Source organism: Rattus norvegicus, chromosome 18 (genome assembly GCF_021556685.1).
Source record: "Rattus norvegicus strain SHRSP/BbbUtx chromosome 18, alternate assembly SHRSP_T2T, whole genome shotgun sequence".
In the NCBI taxonomy this organism is placed as follows: Eukaryota; Metazoa; Chordata; class Mammalia; order Rodentia; family Muridae; genus Rattus; species Rattus norvegicus.
The window spans coordinates 46490287-46512718 of record NC_141551.1 but is presented as its reverse complement, the minus strand read 5'-3'; the positions used below and the strand labels follow the sequence as shown (position 1 = coordinate 46512718).

General features: G+C 38.0%; 1 protein-coding gene across 13 annotated transcripts in view; it reads right to left on the bottom strand.

Moving 5' to 3' along the window:
• Prr16 (proline rich 16) overlaps positions 1 to 22432 on the bottom strand; it is a 192162-nt gene that overhangs the window by 120606 nt on the left and 49124 nt on the right. For 2 of the 13 annotated variants that reach the window (XM_087593104.1, XM_087593110.1), the window contains exons 2-4: positions 13290 to 13357; positions 3338 to 3441; positions 2277 to 2407 (exon numbers count right to left, since the gene is read on the bottom strand). The gene's annotated coding sequence lies outside the window, so the exon portion shown is untranslated. 13 annotated transcript variants of the gene reach the window in all.

Genomic DNA, 22432 nt, shown 5'->3' with positions numbered 1-22432 from the left:
AATTACATCACCAGTCCCATTCATGTTTAACAATACTGCCATCTAGGCTTTTTTTCCACAAAATATATTGAAAATAATAATCCACTAGAGATTTGTAAAAATTATTTAATAGCTATATGAGAAGTCCTTTTGAGAGAAAATTAGTATTAGATTAAAAATTCACAATAGAATAGATAATTTTCCTAGGGAAAAAACTCCACACAACTGTTAAAGATTGTAAAAGGCTGATGGACTGATTAGAAATTCACAATGGTGAGAGGTTGGGAGGTTGAAAATACAGAGCTAACTGATCTTGTGTTATTTTAATGATTAACATTACTTATCAAGTGGACAGGAGCATGAATCACCAAAAGACAAGCCTCTAGGATTGCCAATGAAGAATTATCCAGATCAGGTTAATTGAGGTGAAAACACACATTCTGAATATGAGTGGCACCCCTCCAGGGACTGGGGGCTCAGACTGCATAAAAAAGATGAGGAAGCCAGCTAAACACCAGCATTCATCTCTCTTTGGTTTCTGACTGTATTCCAGTGCACATAGCCCTATAAAAGCACACATAATTAGAAAATAATCCTGTAATAAACATTAAAACCTCTAAAAGTAAGTCTGGGGGAACTGTACTTTATTTAGCCAGAATTGGAAAAATACTAGACAGCACTAACCTTCACAAAAGGGAAGTCGATGATAACATGCATTCCTTCCAGAATTCCATTTCTCTTTGTGATTAGGAAACATGTAATTGGGGGTTGGGGATTTAGCTCAGTGGTAGAGCGCTTGCCTAGCAAGCGCAAGGCCCTGGGTTCGGTCCCCAGCTCCCCCCCCCCAAAAAAAGGAAACATGTAATTGGATTTTGTTACAATCACAACAACTAGGGAATCCTAACTTCTTATGATTCTGATCACTTGTTTCTGTGTCTACCACTATTGTTTGATGTATGGAGAAAGGACAGTTTGGAGGGAAGGGCTTTAAAATGACACTGAAATGTTGTCTTATTTCCTCTGAAATGAGACTATTTTTTTTACTGGTCTAAACTGTAATTTGGTGTAGTATCCAAGTAATAAGAGAAATAAAAGTACAAGCCCAAACTGTTGCAATGACCTGGACATAAAACCCGAGCCTTTTCAAACTTTAAAGCTGACCAAACTCTGATGGGTTTATGGCTCTAAAATCGATTTAGCCAAAAAAATAATCTAGAGTAAAAAAAAATCCAGTCAGTTGACTTAGTAGGATACACACACACACACACGCACACACACACACACATACGCACACACACACAGGAGAGAAACAGAAAAGTAATAAAAGAAGAAAATATTGAATAACGAAGGAAGAGAAAGGAGAGGAGAAATAACATAGATTCGGTGCTCATGCATGAAATTCTGAAAAAGAAAAATAATAAACCATTGCAAATACAGCAAACCTCACATGACATAGTTCACAAAATATGAATAACTTGACATGGGAAAAACTATATATACTTAGCTTGCTTAAAGAGTGTGTTTTTTTGTGTGAGTTAAAAATGTCTTTCTTTCATCTACTATCTTTACTTGTAGAGGGATTCTGCATTCTTGACTATTTGAACTTATGGTATAATCTTACTACTGTAAGTGGCACATAGATGTTATGACAGATTCATGGGCAGAAACAGAAAGAACATGATGTCCAGACTGTGATGACTACAGATATGCATAGGATCTGGGAAGCTTTCTTAATGGTTTTTAACAACTATACCCTAAAGACAGCTTTCTGGCCCACACTAACTTCTTTTTGTGATCCCAGGAATGAGTCTTCCTGTCACTACCACCGGACTTAAAGTACTTGGACTGTATGTACAAATAATGTGATGTTTAGCCAACAGGGACCTATTAATAAAATTACCCAGACAATGTCATACCTACAAAACTGACTAATAGAAATATTTGGTAAGAAGAGATGGAATGCTGTAGAAGTCAATGAACTGATAAAACATGGAAAAGGAAGCAATCCCCCATTGCAAATCCAGAATTAAATTATCTTGGGCTATCTTTAGTCCCCGTAGTCATACACTGACTCCCTCTACACCTTTCGTGACAGGTAAAACTTTTTAATTGTATTTTTAGCACATATTTACTCTTAATAACCCAAAAACTAAGCTCAGGTTGCGTCTGAGACTTGTGTAGTAGAGTCTCCCCCATTTTTAAGGTAGCTTACTCACTGGAAGATCCATCAATGTATTTCGTAAATGCTTTGATTTATCGCGCTCTTTTGTTATGTCAGTATAAAAATGTTCGCGCACCTACTTCCACATTAGAACGTTATAGGAAGCATCATGAATCCGTTTTTCACGTCAGGGTCACTTGCGTTTTGCTCAGAACAAACTGTTTTTATTGTCTTTGAAGTGGGAGCTGTATTTTGCATTAACAAATTCTGCAATATAGAGTAAAATTGAAACATAGTTGCATTACACATACCGCTTTAGAAATTCGTTTCCTATATAAACACAAAAAATCATGGGGTTACTATGTTACTATATTACTATGATTATTACTCATAGTTATTACGAGAAAAATGTCTGAAAATCACTGATATGAAGCAGAAATCCAAACTAGTGTCTGGTGCGTGTGTTCCAAACTTCTGAATATTTAATACACATTGTATTAGTTGTTAACATTTAACAACTGGAGAGTTCATACAAAAGGCAATTTACACGGCTTCCCCTTAAAGTTTAGAAGGCGTCAACAGCTGTACCCTTAGAAAGGACACATACTGACGGGTTTCCTAGGTTTCTTATTCTCTCTTTCTTTGCGCATTTTTGAGCCTAATACGTAATCCAGACATTTGAACTTGTCACATTTAGTCTAGATCTCTCCTTTCATGATGACCAAAAAGCATTATAGAAACCTATCAATTATCCCAGATATCTCCAAAGTCTGACAGACACAAAATCGAAACTATAAATGACTATGACAATAAAATTTCAAGCTATTGACATGTAAGGCCAATACATCCCTTAGTGTTACTCCAGTAAAGGTTCTTGTCTCAATTTCTCATGTCACATTCTAGCCAAGTGAAACCCACAGAGAACAAATGTGCTGCTAAAATTCTCAGTTTGAACATAACATAGAACTAAACTCTGCTTACCCTCATTCTGACACCTTTTCAATCATGCATTGAATGCCCTGTTGTCAAATATTCCAAAAATCACAAGGCAGTGGACTCACAGCATAGACGCACTCAAGCCAGCCAAGTCTGTGGTGTGGACAATGTTGATAAAAAACAATGTTCCACTAATCATTCCTCTACTCTCCCTGGCAGCTTATCTTGTAAATGGAGACAAATTGTAAAGTATTTATTTACAATTGCCAGAAGTGTATCGTGCTGTAAGTTGATTACCGCAGAGGTCCATTGCAACATCACAGCATCCTGTTCCTGTGGCAGCATCTGAGGTGAATGAATGACTCCTAAGTGAACGGAAAAACAAGGCGACTCTTGATCTACTTTGATCCAACAGCTACCGAGTAAACATCGACAGCACGCTCCTAAAACTACTTCATTCAGAAAAAAATAAAAAGAAAATAAACTGGGTATAAAAAAGTATAGGAATAAATCTTTAGTTTGAAAATAAGAAAGTGAAGTCCTTAAGGAAAGAGTTGGAGATTATAAAGAAAAATATTTTCTGTGAGTGTAAAGTGCAGTGACATTATGTGTCTGGATCCCATATAATTTTGTTTCACGTATCAGCATACAAATAGTTATTTTTTTAAGTAACAATTACAATTTTATGTATCACCTTTAAGGGAAATCAGAATAAAGAAACTTCAGATGATCTGATCTGGAATCTACAATAACAGTCATTAGTTCCAGATAAGAACAACCCAAAAAGGCTTGAGAAGTTAGACTATCAACCCAAGAGATGCAATATATTGAAGTAAGAGTACAAATATGTTTGACACTTCCTTAGAACTGTGTCATATAGTAGATATATGTTTCAATTTTTAGAGTTTGGAAAATTAAGATATGTGTACATGTTGATACACCATACTATTAATACATATTTTAAATTCCAATGGGGTTTTGTCTTAAGTTCTGAAGACACCATTTTATAGGACAAGCAGTTTTACAGAGATCTAATTATACTTTAAAGGAGATGCTTAGCAAACAAAATGGGGTGACAAAGATCCTCAGAGATAGATCACATAGTGTCTTACTAACTTCAAATGTTTTAAATGCCAGAAAGCAACACCTGTTGAGAAACATTGGTTTATGGAAAAAATCTGCTGAATTAAATCAGCCTGGATGTCTTAGCTTCAAAAAGAAGGGAAGAGAATGGAGAGAAGCTTTGTCACAGGAAAAGAAATACTGTGGCTTCCTTTCAAATTGATAAAAATAAGATTCGACAAGGGGAGTTTCCCTGAAGATCTTGGGTGCAGACATGAAAGAAAAAAGGAGACAAGAGACTTGGGAACCACAGGATGAAAAGTTACATTAGTGACTCTACTCTTAAACCAAAGGGCAAGAAGACGGATATTTTTACATTGGTAGAGACTTTGTATATTTTATTACTTTGTATAATATATATTATGTATCAATACTTTTTAAGGTATTATGCTTATGTAGTTCTTTAAAAATGCAATAATAAGTGATAGTCCTTTTAAAACCTGCTATTATAAACTTTTTAGGATAAAAAAGAAACACAAGTCTGTAGTCAGACAACTAAACATATGGTCATGTTAGGTACTAGCTTAGTTAATTACATAAATAAGCATTGTAGGTTGAACAGATAGGAACGAGCCAGAAACAAACAATGTTTGCCTATTCAGGTATACTATAGATAAATAAATGCTCTTCAGAAGCCCAAGAGATCCTCAGAAAATAGCATTTAAGGATGTTTTATTAACAAAAGGCTTTTTTGACAATGAAACAGGTCAGCTCCTAGCAGTCCCCCATTCTGCTTTAAAGAAGCTGATGAGCGTCAAAGAACGTTTTTATGGAGTTTATTTTATACTTGGCAAGCGAGCCAAGAGGCAAGAAACTTCCCTTGCTTCAACCGCTGCTAGTATGCTCTCCAAACTGGATGAAGAATAGGCAGGGAGGTCGACTGCTGAGCATTGCCAAGGCAGGGCACATAATCCTTCTTATTTCCTGCTTCATAGCGAAGCCTTTCACATATACTGGGTCAGAGGCCAATCCCGATGCTCCAAAGGCAAAAGAGAAATTTTGAGGGACTTTCCAGGCAACCATCACTCTCATTTCTAGAATTTATGCTCATGTTATATTTATTGCTCCTAATGTTTTAAGGTCTAAGAAGATGGTTTTGGTTGGTAATGCAAGTTATGATAGAAATTAATTTAGTTACAGAACTCTGAACTTACCAAGATAGAGAGTAGAATGCATTATCTAAGACTGCCAAATATCTACGGACCAGACATTATGAATGTAACCTTGCCTGATAGTTTTCATAATCATTATTATTGTTTATAATTTATTGTCAAAAGATAAAGAGCCTTTTACTAGAGTAAAAGAGGGAACTGCAGAAAGAACCTCATGTGTACTGTGGGGGGGGCATCACCTGTCAATAAAAATCTTAATGGGGGGCAGGGAATAGGAAGTGGGAGTTCTAGGGGGAGAAAGAAACTCTTGGATAGAAGTAAGCACAGAAAAAATTTCATCCCAAACTCTGAGGAGACATAGAATAGACGAGTTAATTAAGTTATGAGTTAGTCAGGGAACAAGACCAAGCTTATGGTGTAGGCATTTATTAATATGCAGCGAAGTCTCAGAGTCATCATATCCAGAAATGGGGTGTGGGTGGAACGAGCCAGCAGTTACAGTTTAGTTTATTAAAATAATTTTTAAAAAGACTGTTGCTGTAGATGATAGGAGATGTCCTATCTGTTATCCGTTTTTAAAGTGACATAAATTTAACTTGGAGAAAAATATTATTTTCCCCAAATGTTTCTCTCAAGCCTAAATAATAACCTCTATAACCTTTAAAATAGGTCAACCTGGCCATCACCAGGGCCAAGGACTACACTATACCTGAAGAGGTGCCCAGTAACTCATGAAACACAGGAAACACATGAGACAAAATGTAACTGATAGGATTTCAAAAGTTGGTCCAAAAAGTCACAGAACTCATTTTTAATATGTGGTTGCAAAGAGCATTCAGGAAAAGGAGGAACGAACCCTTCAATTACAGGTTTGAGAAAGATCAAAAGAAAGCCAACAGGAAAATTTCTTAAATTTCCTGCAAAGTAAGCATGGGTTGTAGAAGGAGCCCCATTGTAAGAACATAAGGAAACAAAACAAAATGGAGCTGGAGACTATAGCCCTGTGGTACTGTGTTTGTCTAGCATGTACAAGAATAGATAGATAGATGATAGATACATAGAAAAATAGACAGACGGACAGAAAGAGAGATAGGATAGAGTCAGTTTAAAATGCCATAAATTTAACATGGAGAAAAATATCTATATTTTCCAAAAAGTTTCTGTCAAGCCTAAATAACAGTACTTCTAAGCCTTAAAACAGGCTAACCAGGGGCCATCACCATGTCCCAGGCCATTATCACCATGTACATATGTATGTATATCCATATGTATGTATATTTATATATGTATGTATATACATACTCATATACTTATTATCACCATATATATGTATGTATATACATATGTATATGTATGCTCATATGTTTATGAGTATTAGCTTTTTTAATTTTCTTTTATATGTATATATATAAAATCAGTTAAAAATTAAACACTCAAAAATAACAAAGAAGGAAATAAATATTAGTAGAGCATAAATTGAATTGTCCAGAGCTGCATAAAGGAAAACTTTTTTCAGCTAATAAACACGTTTATTCCCAGAAGTTCAGTTTAGCCTTGAACATTAGCTGCACCCTGTTATTCTGGAATGTACACTCTATGTCTGAAGACATAATTTGAACCAATGGCTAAATGCGTTATAGAATGAACCATTAATATAAAAACTAGCTCAGTTTCAAAAATCCAGGAAACAAATAAGTTGTCAAAACACCCTTAAGCAATAATTTATAGCCTCAAGGCTTTTATGGCAAAATATATTCTTTAATTGCTTGTCATTAGTGCTCGAGAGTGGAATGCACAATCTAATAGATATTTTGGTTTACTTTTCTCTAAGAAAATGCAAACCACAAAACTATCAATGAAGTGCATATATATATATATATATATATATATATATATATATATATATATAAAATGGTTGTGATGGCCATGGAATTGGTGATGACCCCAGGTTAGCCTGTTTTAAGGCTTAGAATAAGTAACTCCATAGATCATACTGACAGAAACACATATAGAAAACTACACACACACACACACACACACACACACACACACATATATATATATATATATATATATTACATACATACACATCCATACCTGTGACTCTGAATGCATTTGGTACATATCTCCTGTGTACATGGCTTTCCTTAATTTACCTATGTAAGAGTGGCATTCGCTCTAAACTGGTAAATATTGACAGAATGTTAATAATTATCCTCAAACAATCACTATTTTCTGGGGAAATAAACAGCTCTAAATATGTAGTATTGGGGAGAGAAGAGACATCTTCATATTGGTATCATCAGAGAGTTTGCTGTGAGATCGTGTTTTCTTGTAACATCTGAATCTACACACAAAAAGTCTCACTAACATGCCTGCCAGCAGTGAGCTGGAAAAAAAACTGATACTAATGGTCATGCCATAGTTGAAAGAAGAAAGCTCGCATGGCTTCAACTGTACACAAAGATCTATAAGCAACATAGTGATGCTAAAAATGTTAGAAATCTTCTCCAGGGAAGAGTGCACTAAGAGGCTATAAAATATCAAATGGCCAGCTCTGTAAACATACATACAAGTAACAACATATGGGCTGAGAGGATGATATTTAGGGACAACACACACACACACACACACACACACACACACACACACACACACAAATATGTGTGCAACGACAATTAATGACAAAAGGCTGTGATACTGTAATCTCAAAAGAAAGCAACCACAAGGGTGGGAGAGAGGGAGGGAGGAACAGGGGAGGGAAAAGGGATGGGGGTGAGGTGAGGGGAAGATGATCTGGTATTGGCTGGGGGTAAAGGACTGAAGCCCTGAGGGTCAGCAGAAAGAATGGAAACAGGCGACCTCAGGAGGAAGGAGGTTGAGAGGATCCTCTAGAATGTACCAGACCTGGGAAGTGAGAGACACTCAGGAATCAAAGTGCGGGACCCTAGATGATAGGCCCTACAGTGAGGAGAGGGAACTTACTGAACCCACCTCCAGCAGAAAGACAGGGCATCAAGTGAGGGATGGGGTTGCTATACCACAGCCAAAGTTCTAACCCATAATTATTCTTGTCTGAAAGAAATGCAGGGATAGAAATGGAGAAGAGCTTGAGAAAAAGAAGGTCCAGCGACAGGCCCAGAGTGGGATCCAGCTCAAGTGGAGGCCCCAAGATCTGACACCATTACTGAAGCTATGGGGCATTCACAAAAAGGGACCTATCATGACTGCTCTCCAAAAGACCCAACAGGCAGCTGAAAGAGTCAGATGCAGATATGTGCACCCAACCAATGAACAGAAGCTGCTGACCCCTCTGGTTGAATTCCGGAAATGTTGGTGGAAGCTACAAAGGAGGACAACCCTGTAGGAGGACCAGCAGTCTCAATTAACTTGGACCGCTGAGATCTCTCAGACACTGGATTGCCAACCAGGCAGCATACGCCAGCTGAGATGAGACCTCCCCGGTCTGGGTTTAGTCAGAGAAGATGCATCTAACCCTCAAAAGACTGGAGGCCCCAGGAAGTTTAGAATATTGGTGGGGTGGGTGGGGTGGGGACATCCTTGTGGAGATGGGAGTGGGGGGAGGGGCGGGGGCGGGGAGAGTGCAGGCAGGGGTGGGGGTTGGGAGGAGGTCTGGGATGGGAACTCCAACCTAGCTTCCCTGTACAGACAAATAGATTAAATCCTCTGGGACCTGGGACTCCACCTACCCTGTAGAGAATCTCTATGCTGTTCTAAGGAGCAGCTGCTGGCAAGTAAAAACATCTATTAGAGTGAGTGTCCTTCATCCCAGAAAGCAGAATTTTGACAAGGGTCTCCTCAGCCTACTGATCCACCACAATAGCAAAGCATGTAGAGTCACCAACAATGCATTCATTTCTAAGAAAACTTAGAATTTGATCTTCACAGGCCGCAGCCTCTGAGAAGTCACACGGGCCTTCAGAATTCAGTTTGAAAAGACGAAAAATGGATCAGGCACCTTTCTCACTCAAAGTGTTAGCTGCTCATCGAGAGCCCAAAAAGAAAAAAAGACTGCTATGACTACAGCTTTATTCACAACAATCCTTCCATAAGATATAAACTTAGTGTTCGTGTGTGGATATACAGATGCATGTGTCAGTTATCTGCTTCAAGGTGGATTATTAGTTATTGTTAAAATTAAATATCTAATTGTATTGTACTAAAATGATTATTTTAACACTCTCTAATTCTCACTGGGCTCCTGATTTTCCAGACAACTTTTGCTAGTTGAATGCTTGATAAAGATATTATTTAAAAAGAGGGAACCAAAAAAAAAAGGATATCATTTCAATACACAAGCAATTCCCAATACTACTTTATCTCAATTTCCCAAATTTACAAAAATATCTACATGAAAATTATTTCAAACATGTTTAGACTTTATCTTTCATTTTTTTCTTCTTTTTAAAACCTTGTTTTTGGTTTAAATTTAAATAATTGGCTCACCTCAGTATGTTTATTCTCATAGGAAAATATTATCCACAAGACGTTAATACTTAGTTTCACTAGTGTTGTGATTTCTGAAATCCTGTCCTTCGGACGGAAATGTCCTTAAGAGCCTGCAGTTGTCCTTCTATTCTAGGTATGTCCCCAGAGCTGCTGGCCACAAGTCCCACTGAGCTTCATGCTGAGTTTCTCTTTGCAGTTTCCGTGGGAACAAAGATATTAAATCATCATCACCAACAACAGTAACAACAAAGAATAAGCCTATAAAAATTTCAAACATCATTCTTTGCCCTTGGGGTCTCCTATTTGCTCCTGGATTAGCCACTTTCCTTCATACTAGCCTTCTCTTTTGTATTTCTCTTTACCTGCTTGGTGTTTTTATTAGCAATCTTCCTCCAAGGGACAAAACTGAAAATACCATCAATCTAGTCTAGGCAAACACTTTCTTCCCTAAACAGTCCCCAGACATTCTGTGCATGTTTATCCCATCCCATGCCAGATGAACTGGGAAGAGACAGTGGGAACGTATTCAAATGAATGATTCCTTGAAGGGCTGAAGTACTCTGGCATTTATCAGGGTTGTGAAGCAAGGACAACATACTTCTTCCTCTGCAATCAACACTGCAACTGCTGGTGACATCCTCCCTTCCAGGGCGTGCTACAGATTGTCTCTGTCAATCTTAAACTACCTAGTAGGTGGCAAACTGTTTTAGCAGCAGGCATATTATCCAGTAGCAAATAGTTCTAACAACTGCGGGCTGAGCGCTCATGGGAGTCTATGAGGGTCAGTTTCATCCAGACCACCACAAGATCCAACATAGAATGTTACAAAACATGTTGTATATAGAGACATGTTGAAAGTAAAAGAAGGAAGGACTAAAGGAAAGGAAGTCAGGAAACAGGTACTGACTATTAGAAAACCATTCAAGCACACAAAAGCTTGTTCTTGAATAAGCACCATTCTAAATACTTTATGTTCAGTGTTTGAGCTTCTCTGTGTGTGTGTGTGTGTGTGTGTGTGTGTGTGTGTGTGTATGTGTGTGTGTGTATTAGTGTATTTTATATGCATGGGTATAGGTGTGTATATGTGTGCATATATAGGTATATATGTATGTTTTAATTTGTGTACTTGTGTGTCTGTGTGTGTATATAATTGTGTATAACTATTTCACATATTTGCATATGGGAAAGTGTTTTGTGTGTACATGAATATGTGTATGTGTCTGTATGTATTTGAATGTGTGTGAAAACTGCATGTATATGAGTACATTTTCTTTCATGTGTATCTTTATATGTATATTCATATACACATACATAACAATGTTGTTTTATATATGTCTACAAACATACAAATATACATATATACATATATATTTCAGTGAGCATATCCATGCATATGTGTGTTTATATCTACATGTGTACTTATGTGACTATGTACCTCTATGTGTATATGTGTGATGTGTCTGTGTAAATGTGTGTGTGAATTGGTGTGTATGTGGTTTTTGTACAGTGTTGATGTATATGCATACATGTCTGTGCATATGTGCACACATCTTTGCGTATTTTTACATATGAACATGTATTTGCTTGTATGCACTTAGATTTGTATAAGTATGTGTGTACATATATGTGTGTATAGCATACTTATAAGTAATATTTTCCAAAGATCTTTCTTAGTTCTCAAATTGTCAGATTTTGTTATATTTTATACAACAGGGAAACAATTGTATAGAAATATATGCTTCTGTCAATCTGAAATGAATGGTTCATAATGCGATCTTTCCTTATCATTTGGTTCTAGCACCTAAAGCTTAATTTTATAGTATTCTTATATAATTAAAAAAGTTAATGCTGAAAGAAAAGAGAAAAATCATGTAAATTGTATTCAATATTTTCTGGTATTACAATTGAGTGATTTTAGTTACCTACTCTTAAAAGATGGATTACCATGGTAACTAGATCTTTTGACAATTATTCTATTTTAGTGAGATTCAATACAATGGAGTTAAAATGTCTTCTAGAGCTCTAATATTCATAATCACTCAGTGTATCCTTACCTAATCCTTTCCATATTCATCCCATGATGTTTAAGAAATGTATCTGCTTTGTCCTGTTTTACTCCTCATCTAATTGATTTAAGTAGCAGTAATTCATACAGCTAAAATCTGGTATAGTCTATGAAACTTAAAATCCAAGCAGGAAATTCTATGCTTGATTCAAATAGACAAATACCACAGTAATTTTATACAATCCAGAGAATATTTATTGTGCTTGTGATTTTACAAGAGAAAAATTTGATTTGGGGGTTAGACAACTCGTGAAAATAAGTCTTTCTTCTACATTTTAGTAGATATGTTGTCTGAAAAACAGACTATGGAGTGAATAAAGAATTCTTATGTATTTAGAAAAGAAAATAAAATGTTAGTTATTGTCTTCTTTATATTTTACAGCAATTCCATCTCTCTCTTCATTAGCAATAAACCATTATGTCAGAAGTAATACAACTACTCTATCCATTCTCTCAAGAATTCATGTCAAGTTCATTCCTAAAATGTTACACAGCACTTACTGGGTCCTCGGTGTACACTGAAAAGAGAGAAATCAGTCATAATGAATGAAGACTGGTTTGATGTTCACTAATGGCATGCACTGCTTTAATATTCAATAACAACTAAAGTCTGTTGAATTGAAATGGAATTTAAGAGAAAATAAAAATTAAATCACCAAACTTGACTGTCCAAAGGTATGCAAAGCACATGATTTTTCTCTTTGAAGGTCACTGCCATCCAAAGAAATAGCCCCTTTCTACAAACTACATCATTTTAACTTCCCTGTGAACTATATTAAGCTCTTCTAGGAGTTTGAGAAGTCCATACAGCATGTACTCCTCATGAGTATGTAAGTCGTAAGTTGGTACACTGAATTTAATAGAATCCAGAGAACTTCTATGGCCAAGTCCCAGTATTTAAAAAAAAAACCTTCCAACTTGTGAAGAAAATGCTTGGCCCTGCCTTATGCTCACACCGATCTCTGCAGCACCCGTGGACTTCCTAACTCTGTCATCCCTTCTTTGCCCTCTAAGCAGGCTCTTATCCTTATCCATTCTGCACTGAGGTCTTAGGCTTTTGCTAGGAATTCTCATGCGTTCCCTGAGCCCAAACTCATAACTGACTTATAGTCTGTAATTCATCAGAAGCATAACTTTCCTTCACTCTTTCCTTTTCCCTGGGCTCTTTGCCATATCCCTTCCCTTGAAAAGGAGGCAATGTTGACACAGCTGGTTAGCATCCTGATTCCTACAAAAGTGTGGCAATCACCAATCAAGTTTACCCAAGCAATGTCAATTCTACCATGCTTGAACTAAGTCTTCAGTGGTTCATCTCTGTTGCTTCCCCTCTACTTCTCATGATGCTAAATTAGTTTAAAACCTTCAAGTGGGAGCTGGAGAGCTGGCTTAGCAGGTAAAAACACATGATTTTTCAGAGATGCCAACTTCCATTCCCAGCACTCACCTGGTGGCTCACAGCCATGTGTAAATCCAGTTCTAGAGCGTCCAATGCCTTCTACCGGACTCTGAGTCCTGCAAACACAGGACATATAGACATATCTGCAGGCAAAACACTCATAGATATAAAATAAAAATGAGGAAAGCCTCAAATTAAAAATATAATAAAGTTCTCTTTAAGAACTTGTGTGCCTATGAAGACTCAGTTGGATGACCTCTACTGACATCGACTCTCCATTGGTCTCAGCATTCAGAATTTTCAGAAACAGCAGCAGCAGCAAGGAAGACACAGTTACTCTGTTTGGGGCTCACAGAATGTTCTTCATGGTATGGCAGGGGAAGCCAAGCATGCTACTCCTACTGAGATGTCGGCACACCTTCTTTCCCCAACTTTCATCTACAATAATACTAAAGAATGCCATTGCAATTTCATTATTTATACAAACGCTATTCTATCTGTGAAGTTCTCTTCCTCTCTCCACATTGTTTTTAGATAGAAGAGACAGAGATGAAGAAATAAATTTTTTTCCAATTGTCTACTTTTCTTACATGTTCTCTCCTGAGAGCAGATATTAGATGACCACACCTCAGAGCTTCCTTCAATTGGTCTTCCTCTTTCTGCTGAGATGACCACAAGTCTGTGATGGTGTCAGTAAGAACTTGTCAACACTGTCTAATCAATGTTTAAACACAATATGTCTGAAATGTCAAATGAAGCTTAGTTAAGGATTCTAGAGACTTCTTTCAGAAAGGAGGGTCCATGAGACTATCTCGAATCTTCCTTCCCATTCAAATGTGGTCAGATTCTGAGGCATTTCAAGCAGACTTGAGTTTTCTTCAGTGTGTTAATCTGAAAAGTGTCGATGGGTCCCCTGCTTTCTAAATCTAAGGACAGAGACAGGAAACTATAGGCCAGCCCTCTGCCAAATTAAGTCTGCAATGGTTTTACCATGCAAACTAAGGTTATTTGTGAAAAAGACTTTTAGAAATCAATTTTATTTTTTCCAGCTTCTGGCTATTATAAAAAAGGGTTGCTAAGAACATAGTGGAGCATGTGTCTTTGTTATATGTTGAAACAGCTTTTGGGTATATGCCCAGCAGTGGTATAGCTGGGTCTTCAGGTAAGAACTATTTCCAATTTTGTGAAAAACAGCCAAGATGGACTTCCAGAGTAGTTGTACCAGATTGTAATCCCACAGAACCCAAATGCTCCTCAACAGATAAATGGATACAGAAAATGTGATACATTTATATAATGGATTACTACTCAGCTATTAAAAACAAAGACTTCATGAAATTTACAGGCAAATGGATGGAACTGGAAAAAACATCCTCAGTAAGGTAACCTAGTCACAAATGAACACAGATAGTATGTACTCACATATAAGTGGATATTAACGCAAGAAAGAAAGAAGGAAGGAAAGAAAGAAAGAAAGAAAGAAAGAAAGAAAGAAAGACCAAATAAAAAAAATTCATTGAATACCCCTGATGCAACTCACAGACGATATGAAACCCAAGAAGAAGGAAGATCAAAGTGTGAATGCTTCAGTCCTACTTAAAAGGAGGAAGAAAATGATGGGAGGTGGAAGGAGGGAAGCATCTCAGAGGGAGAGAGGAGGACAGAAGGGGAGAACAGGACCAGTCATGTGAGGACATGGGGTGGGTTGGGGGGAGAAGTACAGAATGTCAGGAATTTGAAAGGAGGTATGTAACAGTGGGGGAGGGAATGGGGGTAGTCACTGGAAAGTCCCAGATGCCAGGGACCCAAGAGGTTCCCAGAACCCAACATGGATGAAATTAGCTGAAATACCCAACAATGGAAAGATAGAGCAGCTCCAGTGGATAGGCACAGTCCCCAATTGAGGGATGGGCCCACCCATCCATCTCAGAAATATTAATCCAGAATTGCTCCTGTCAAAAGGAAATGCAGGGACAAAGAGTGGAACAGAGACTGAAGGAAAGGCCATCCAGAGACTGCCCCACCTAGGGATACATCCTATCTGCAGACACCAAACCCAGACTATTGCAGATGCCAAGAAGCAGTTGCTGACAGGAGCCTGGTATATCAGTCCCCTGAGAGTCCGTGCCAGAGGCGGGCTAATACAGATGCAGTTGCAGAAAGCCAAGCATAGGACTGAGCGTAGCGACCCGAAACAAGGATTTAGGGCAAGGACTGAAGGAGCTGAAAGGGTTTACAATCCGCGGAAGAGTGATATCAACCAACCAGATTCTCCAAAGCACCCAGGGACTAAAACACCAACCAAAGAGTACACATGGAGGGACCCATGGCTCCAGCTGTGTATGTATTGGAGGATGGCCTTTTCTGGCAGCAATGGGAGTGGAACCCCTTGGTTCTGTGGAGGTTCAATGACCCAGCATAGAGAAATGCTAGGGCACTGAGGCTGGAGAGGGTGAGTCGGGGAGCGCTCTCCTAGAGGGGAGGGAAAGGGAATAGGGAGTTTGTGGAGGGGAAACTGGAAAGGGGGATAACATTTGAAATGTAAATAAATAAAATAACCAATAAAAATAATGTAAAAATAAGAAGAAATCAATTTGATGATAGGTAACACTAACTTAAACCACAATTAAGGGGAAAATTACCCTTGCTTTCAATCCCATAAACATTAATACCCTTTTAATTAGTCTCTTCTGTAGTTCTGTTTTGGGAATACTTGAATGCAATTATTTTTAATTTATTGATAAAATGTGGTAATGTGTTATATTTTTATATATTTTCACTTTATCTTTAATTCTCTTTCATCCTATACAGTTTAAAATAGTTACTCTGAAACTTTATTAAACTTTGGAGGCTGAGGATATGGTTTTGTCAGTAAAGTGCAAGATACATGTGCAGAAGGTACTTTGTCCAATCCCCAGCACCCAGGTTAAAAGCAACACACATAGTCCATGTATGAAAGCCCAGGGCTGAGGTGGGAGGAAACTGGAGGATTCCTGGGGCTGGGGCTTACTTGGGTTAACCTGGAATAGGAAGGACAAAGAACAGCTGAAGCAGTTCGTTAGCTAGTCTAGGGGTCAATGAGCTCCAGGGTAGCTGAGAGATCCTGTCTACTAAAATCGTCTGCCCTTCACAGGTACATGCACCCGGGTGTGTGCGCACACACTCACACACACACACACACACACAAACACACACACACCACAAACACACACACACACACCACACACAAACACACACACATACACCACACACAAACACACACACACACACAGAAAGAGAGAGAGAGGAGGGGGGAGGGAGTGGGGGAGGGAGAGACAGAGAGAGAGGGAAAGAAAGAAAGAGAGAGAGCTTTACCAATATTTGCCTTTCAGAGATTCTTATATTTTTGGTTGCGAGCCTCACCTTAAATGGCTGAGCCATCTCTCCAGCCAGAGACTCTTATCATAATAAAAGAAAATAAGAATAAGAACAAGAAAGGAATAAGCCTTTACTCTGGAAAAGATGAGCCATCATAAAGTGCAAAGGAACGTTTGCACATCATTAAAATGAAGGCAAGAACTCCAAAGTTTCACATTATGTTTTTCTATATTATTCTGTGCTAATAACTATATGCCAAACATTGTAACTCCTTTAACTTTTTTCATAAGTGTTGACATTTTAAAATTATTAATAGTGCTTGTTGCTAGCACTGAATGTTTATTTAACATTGGTTTTTATGCATTGCATAAACTCTATTCAAAGTCAAAGAGTCTTTTGCAAATGGAAACTTGGGAAAGCAAACTGGTTTGTGCCTGCTACAGGTCAGTTTGATCCAAATCTCAAAGATGCATTGAATCCCTTGGTGTTTAGCCCATGTAACTCAGATTCTTTAACTGTCTCCACCCTAAAGTAACAAGTCTACACTGTTGTTCCCGCTGTTCTTTAATGTCCCCTTAGGAATTGCAGAAGTAGCCTTTGTAAATGTGGATTTGGGAATGTAGCAATAGCTATGTCCCAATGCTAATCAGAACTTCTGGTACCCTGAACTTATTTGAGTTGCAAAGTTCACTACAGATCTCTATACACAGGCAAAGACTAGGACAACACTGAAGAGCTCTGGATGGGTTGAGTCATATTCTGATCTGAAATTGGAAAATTTGTTCAGAGGAGCCCAAATCAGTGGGAGTTAGACTGGAAGCTGTTATGATTTACTGCAAATTTTACTTGGTGTGAGCATAATACGCTTTAACTGAGCAAACATTATCTATGAGGGCATTGATTATAGGAAATGAATATTAATGCATCAGGAAAGGTCTCACCTTCACAGCAGGCTTATCAACATTCCACTTGCCTCAGCTCTTAATACACACGTGACATTGGCAACATTTTTTAATAACCAGTAATACTTGACATGTTTACTGCTTTTATTAAGATGGTTGCTAGTGTTTTTTTTTTCAATATCACCTTTCTATGATTCTAAAGCCCCCTAATCCACATAATGAACTGATCCAGAGCAGAATGTCATGTTACAAGTGGTCCCAAATTCCCAATCAAATCACAATTTATTTATTGTTTCCAGGATCTCAAATAGGGTAATTCTTCTCACTGAAAATATAAATTTAGTGGCATTCTGGACTTCCAAAATAATAAATATTTATTATTTTGATAAAAAATAAATAACTACATATTTTCCATCTGTTGCATTGCTAACTTTACTGTTCTTTCACAACTTTAAGGGATTTGGTTTAACCAATAATTGCACTTCTAGATATTGTATCTCCATTTTATGATAACAAGTTTCTAGTAGAAAAAAGGTTGACATGGTCAGCAAGGGATTGTATTGACTAGATATGTCTCATTTAGGCAAGGATACACTGGAGCACAGTAATTGTGTCATAGTACAGATAGGCAAGGAAGGGAGTGAAATATTTCACATTATTGCTGTGGTTTGTTGCGTGAAATGAAAACCTCACAAGGAAGGGGGAAACAGCACATGGATATAAATAAATACATCAATGTTTCTCCAAAACACACATATCTTAGAGTACCGACTGAAGTCATAGGTATCTTTTGTTTATATTCAAAGGATGAGACAGGTGGGACCTAGTGAATGAATTGGAAAAATGCCTCTTAGGCTCATAAGACTGAAAAGAAGGTTAGCACACAGTTAGACCTTCATTTACCTGAAGCACAAACATTCCAGGCGTTAGATTGCATGGACAATCCTTCATACATCGTACTAGGGATGAAATTCCCTAAAGGCCAGGAAGAATAATTTTTATATTGCATTAATCTTTGTTGTGAGACTTCTTTTCAAAGCCAAGAATGGAGTAAATCTGACTTCATTTCAACTCTAGTTTCCTCTTTTATTTTTGAATAGGAAAATGCCTGACTCAAAATGATTCTTAAAATAGTTGACTCAGAAGGCAAGGATTATCTTTGTCTAGTAAGTCTTTCATTGCCTCATTTAGAAAGATAAATGTGCACCACAAAATAATCACAAGAAGTAGAGGGAGGGAGGGACCTGAGAGGGAGACAGGAGGGAGAGGGAAGGGGGAGTAAGATCAGGTGTGGGAAGGAACAGAAGAGAAGTACAGAGGGTCAGGAAGTTGACTAGAGATATGTAGTAGTGGGGGATGGGGAACGGGGCATAGCCACTAAATAGTCCCAGATGCGAGGGAAGCCAGAGTCTCCCAGGACTAACAAGGATGACATTAGCTGAAATACCCAACAAAGGGGAGATATAACCTGCAGAGACCACTTCCACTAGATAGGCGCAGCCCCAATATGAGAGATGGAGCCACACCCCCATCCCAAAACTTTCAATCCAGAATTGTTCCTGTCTAAAGGAAAGGCAGGGACAAAGAAATGGAGCACAGACTGAAGGAAAGGCCATCCAGAGACCTCCCCACCTAGGCATCCATCCTGTCTGCAGACACCAAACCCAGTCTCTATTGTTGATGCCTAGGAGCATGTGTGGACAGGAACCTGATATGGTTGTCCTTTGAGAGGTTCTGCCAGCACCTGACCAATACAGATGCAGATACTCACAGCCAACCATCAGACGGAGCTCGGGGACCTGAAGAGTTAGGGGAAAGACTGAAGTAGGAGAAGGGGATTGCATCCCCATAGGAAGAACAAAATCAACAACTGAACCACGCAGAGCTCCCAGGGACCAAATAAACAACCAAAGAGTATACATGGAGGGAGCCATGACTCCAGATGCATATGTAGTAGAGGATGGCCTTATCTGACTTAATGAGAGGGGAGGCCCTTGTCCTGTTGAAACTTGAAGCCCCTGCATAGGGGGATGTTAGAGTGGTGAGGTGGCAGTGGAGGAGTGGGTGGAGGAGCAACCTCATAGAGGCAAAAGGGGAGGGAAATGGGATGGGAGATTGTTGAGGGGAAACTGGAAAGGGGATATCATTTGAAATATAAATGAACAAAATGATTAATAAAAAAGTAAAATTAAAAAATATATAAATGTGCTTAACACCGAATTGTACCAACTTGGCCATTTGCGCTGGCAAGTTTTCAGTAAGGCCTAATTTTGAAAAGTGCATTCATGACTTACCAGTACTGACGTGCTATAACTACATTGTGTGTGTGTGTTCCTGCAATAATCAATAATTATTTCTGGGGGTGACCTTCCGAAGACACTGGTCTTTACAACGCCTTCAAGAGTTTCCTACCTACTACTTTAAAACTACCAATATGAAGGATACCAGTAAAGAAAACTTTATTAAATTACATCAGTATTACCTGTGTATCAAGGTTCATTATGCTGTTATATTGATATGAAACTTACAGTTAATGTGTGGCTATTTAGGGTCAGCCATGTTCCAGAAAGAATTAGAAAAGAATGGTGTAGGATGATGTCACAGGTGAGGCAGGTACAGGATAGAAGGAGGCCTGTCATTGGAGGAGAAGGAAGGATGGGCGGGAGAGAAGTTTGAAGGAAGAGAGGCGACTAAGGGAGAGAGGAGGAGAAGAGGAGACGGAGAGAGGGGAGAAGCCATGGCAGGTGATGTTAAGATTCTGCTCTGTGTATTTACAGGTTGTTATTAATGTTCTCAAGGGATGGATAGTACCAGGCTTTGTATGTTTAAGTGGGCAATTATATCTTACCAATTGGATCTAAGATTATTGTGTTGTGTGTTCTTTTATGTGGGGGTTTGAGTGTAGGAAAGTGTGTGGCTGGGCTGTGTTTCCGCCAAAATATCTAGCAGATATCTTGGGGCACCGAGGTGTAGACTTAGCGGGTAAAGGACACCAATACTTTTTATTATTATATTTTTACAAACAGAGTGGGATGAAGAGAATCAAAATAATAGCAGATCTCTAATTTGTATACAATTTATTAGAGTCCTGACTGGACATAGCACTGGAAGTATAAAGATCAATAGAAAAAATCAAGCTTAACCACTAAGCATGAACAGAGAACACAGCATGGCAAAACTCAAGACTAGCTGACTAAATACAATGAAACAAATCATAAGGCTCTCTTCTTTTTCATACCACTTTATATAACTCTACATTAATACTATTTCCCCTGTACTCAGTTATTATTTACAAATACTAAATATCATTTTGTCGTGCACACCACTTTTATTATAGTGTATCTTCTATACCGTTCCAAAATTTTGTGATATAATTCAACTTAAATATGTATGAATCTAAATAAATATAATTGTGTAGTCAATATTCAAATATATACATATATAGTCATTCTGAAAATAATGACAGGTGACTTCCACCAGAATAAAAGATAAACAGATGTTCTGTTGAATTAACACATGTATTAAATCGAGCATGACAAATCATTGAATGTAAAAAACCCTGGGAAAAATATATTTAATTTAAAAATAAAGGTAGTAGAATTATGATATGCTAAAAATTTTAATGAAAAATGTGACTGTTTAAGCATTAAAGAATCTCAATTCTATAAGAATAAACCATAATTGTTGATATTAGTATTAAATGTTTAGTATAATAGTCACACATTCAAGAAAATTTAACACCATTGTTGTAAGATAACCAAGTGTCCATACATACATACGTATGTAAGTCTCCATGTTCTAAAGACAAAAAGACCCCTCATGCTATAAGAACCAAAGGAAAAACCCAATGTGGCACAGTTCACTATATAAGAATTCTATGTGTCTGATGGACACTGTACTGAAGAGCAGGTTATAGTAGGCATATGGTTTTCCTTTGACATATGTATAACAACAAAATAAGATTCTTAGTTGTCAAGTGTAAAGTGCAATGAGAAAAAATTAAAACATCACCGGAACCCAAAGAAATATTGATGTCCTACAGCCGGCAAGAGTAGCACATGTTTCCGGTGCAGTTAAAATGCTACCTCTCAAGCAGGGTCTGTTTTAAATAAAGATGGCATCTGCTTGCCAAGGTCCTTTGCCTTGCTTTGCTTTATAGTGACTAACCTATAATTTCAGGAATGGAACTGAACCCCGTGGGAGAAATTCTAATAAAAAAATTTTAAGAGCAACATGATCAGGACTAACAATAAGTAGAGAAGGTCCAGAAAAGAACAATTAAAGGTTAATTTAAATTAAAGGTTAACTCAAATCTAGATGTATAGAGCTGGATATAGATGTCCCCTGAGAGACACAGCCAGAGCATGTCAAATACAGAGGCGAATGCTAGCAGCAAACCATTGAACTGAGAACAAGCTCCCTGTTGGAGGAATTAGAGAAAGGATTGAAAGATCTAAAGGTTCTTGCAACCTCATAAGAACAAGGATGCCAGCTAACCAGAGGTCCCAGGGACTAAACCTCTACCCATGGACTGACCCATGGCTCCAGCTGCTTATGTAGCTTAGGATGGCCTTATTGGGTGCCAAAGGAAGAGAAGCCTTTGATCCTGACAAGACTGGATTCCCCCCACCCCAGTATAGGGGAATGTGGGGTGGGGCGAGAAGAGGGGGTGGAAAAAGGGAGGGGGATGGGAAAGGGGATTTATGTTCAGGGAAACTGGGAAAGTTGAAATGTAAATAAAAAAATCCAATAAAAGAAAAAAGAAAGATTTGCAGAAAAAATACTGAAGAGACACCTGAGTTTCCATGTAGGTTTTGCAACATGCTCTTCCGACTTAATTTTCTTAGTTATAAATTGTTTATATTTGTTTCTTGTTTTTGCTAAGTCATCTGAAAAGACATCAAATGACTAGAAACATGTTTGTAGGATTCG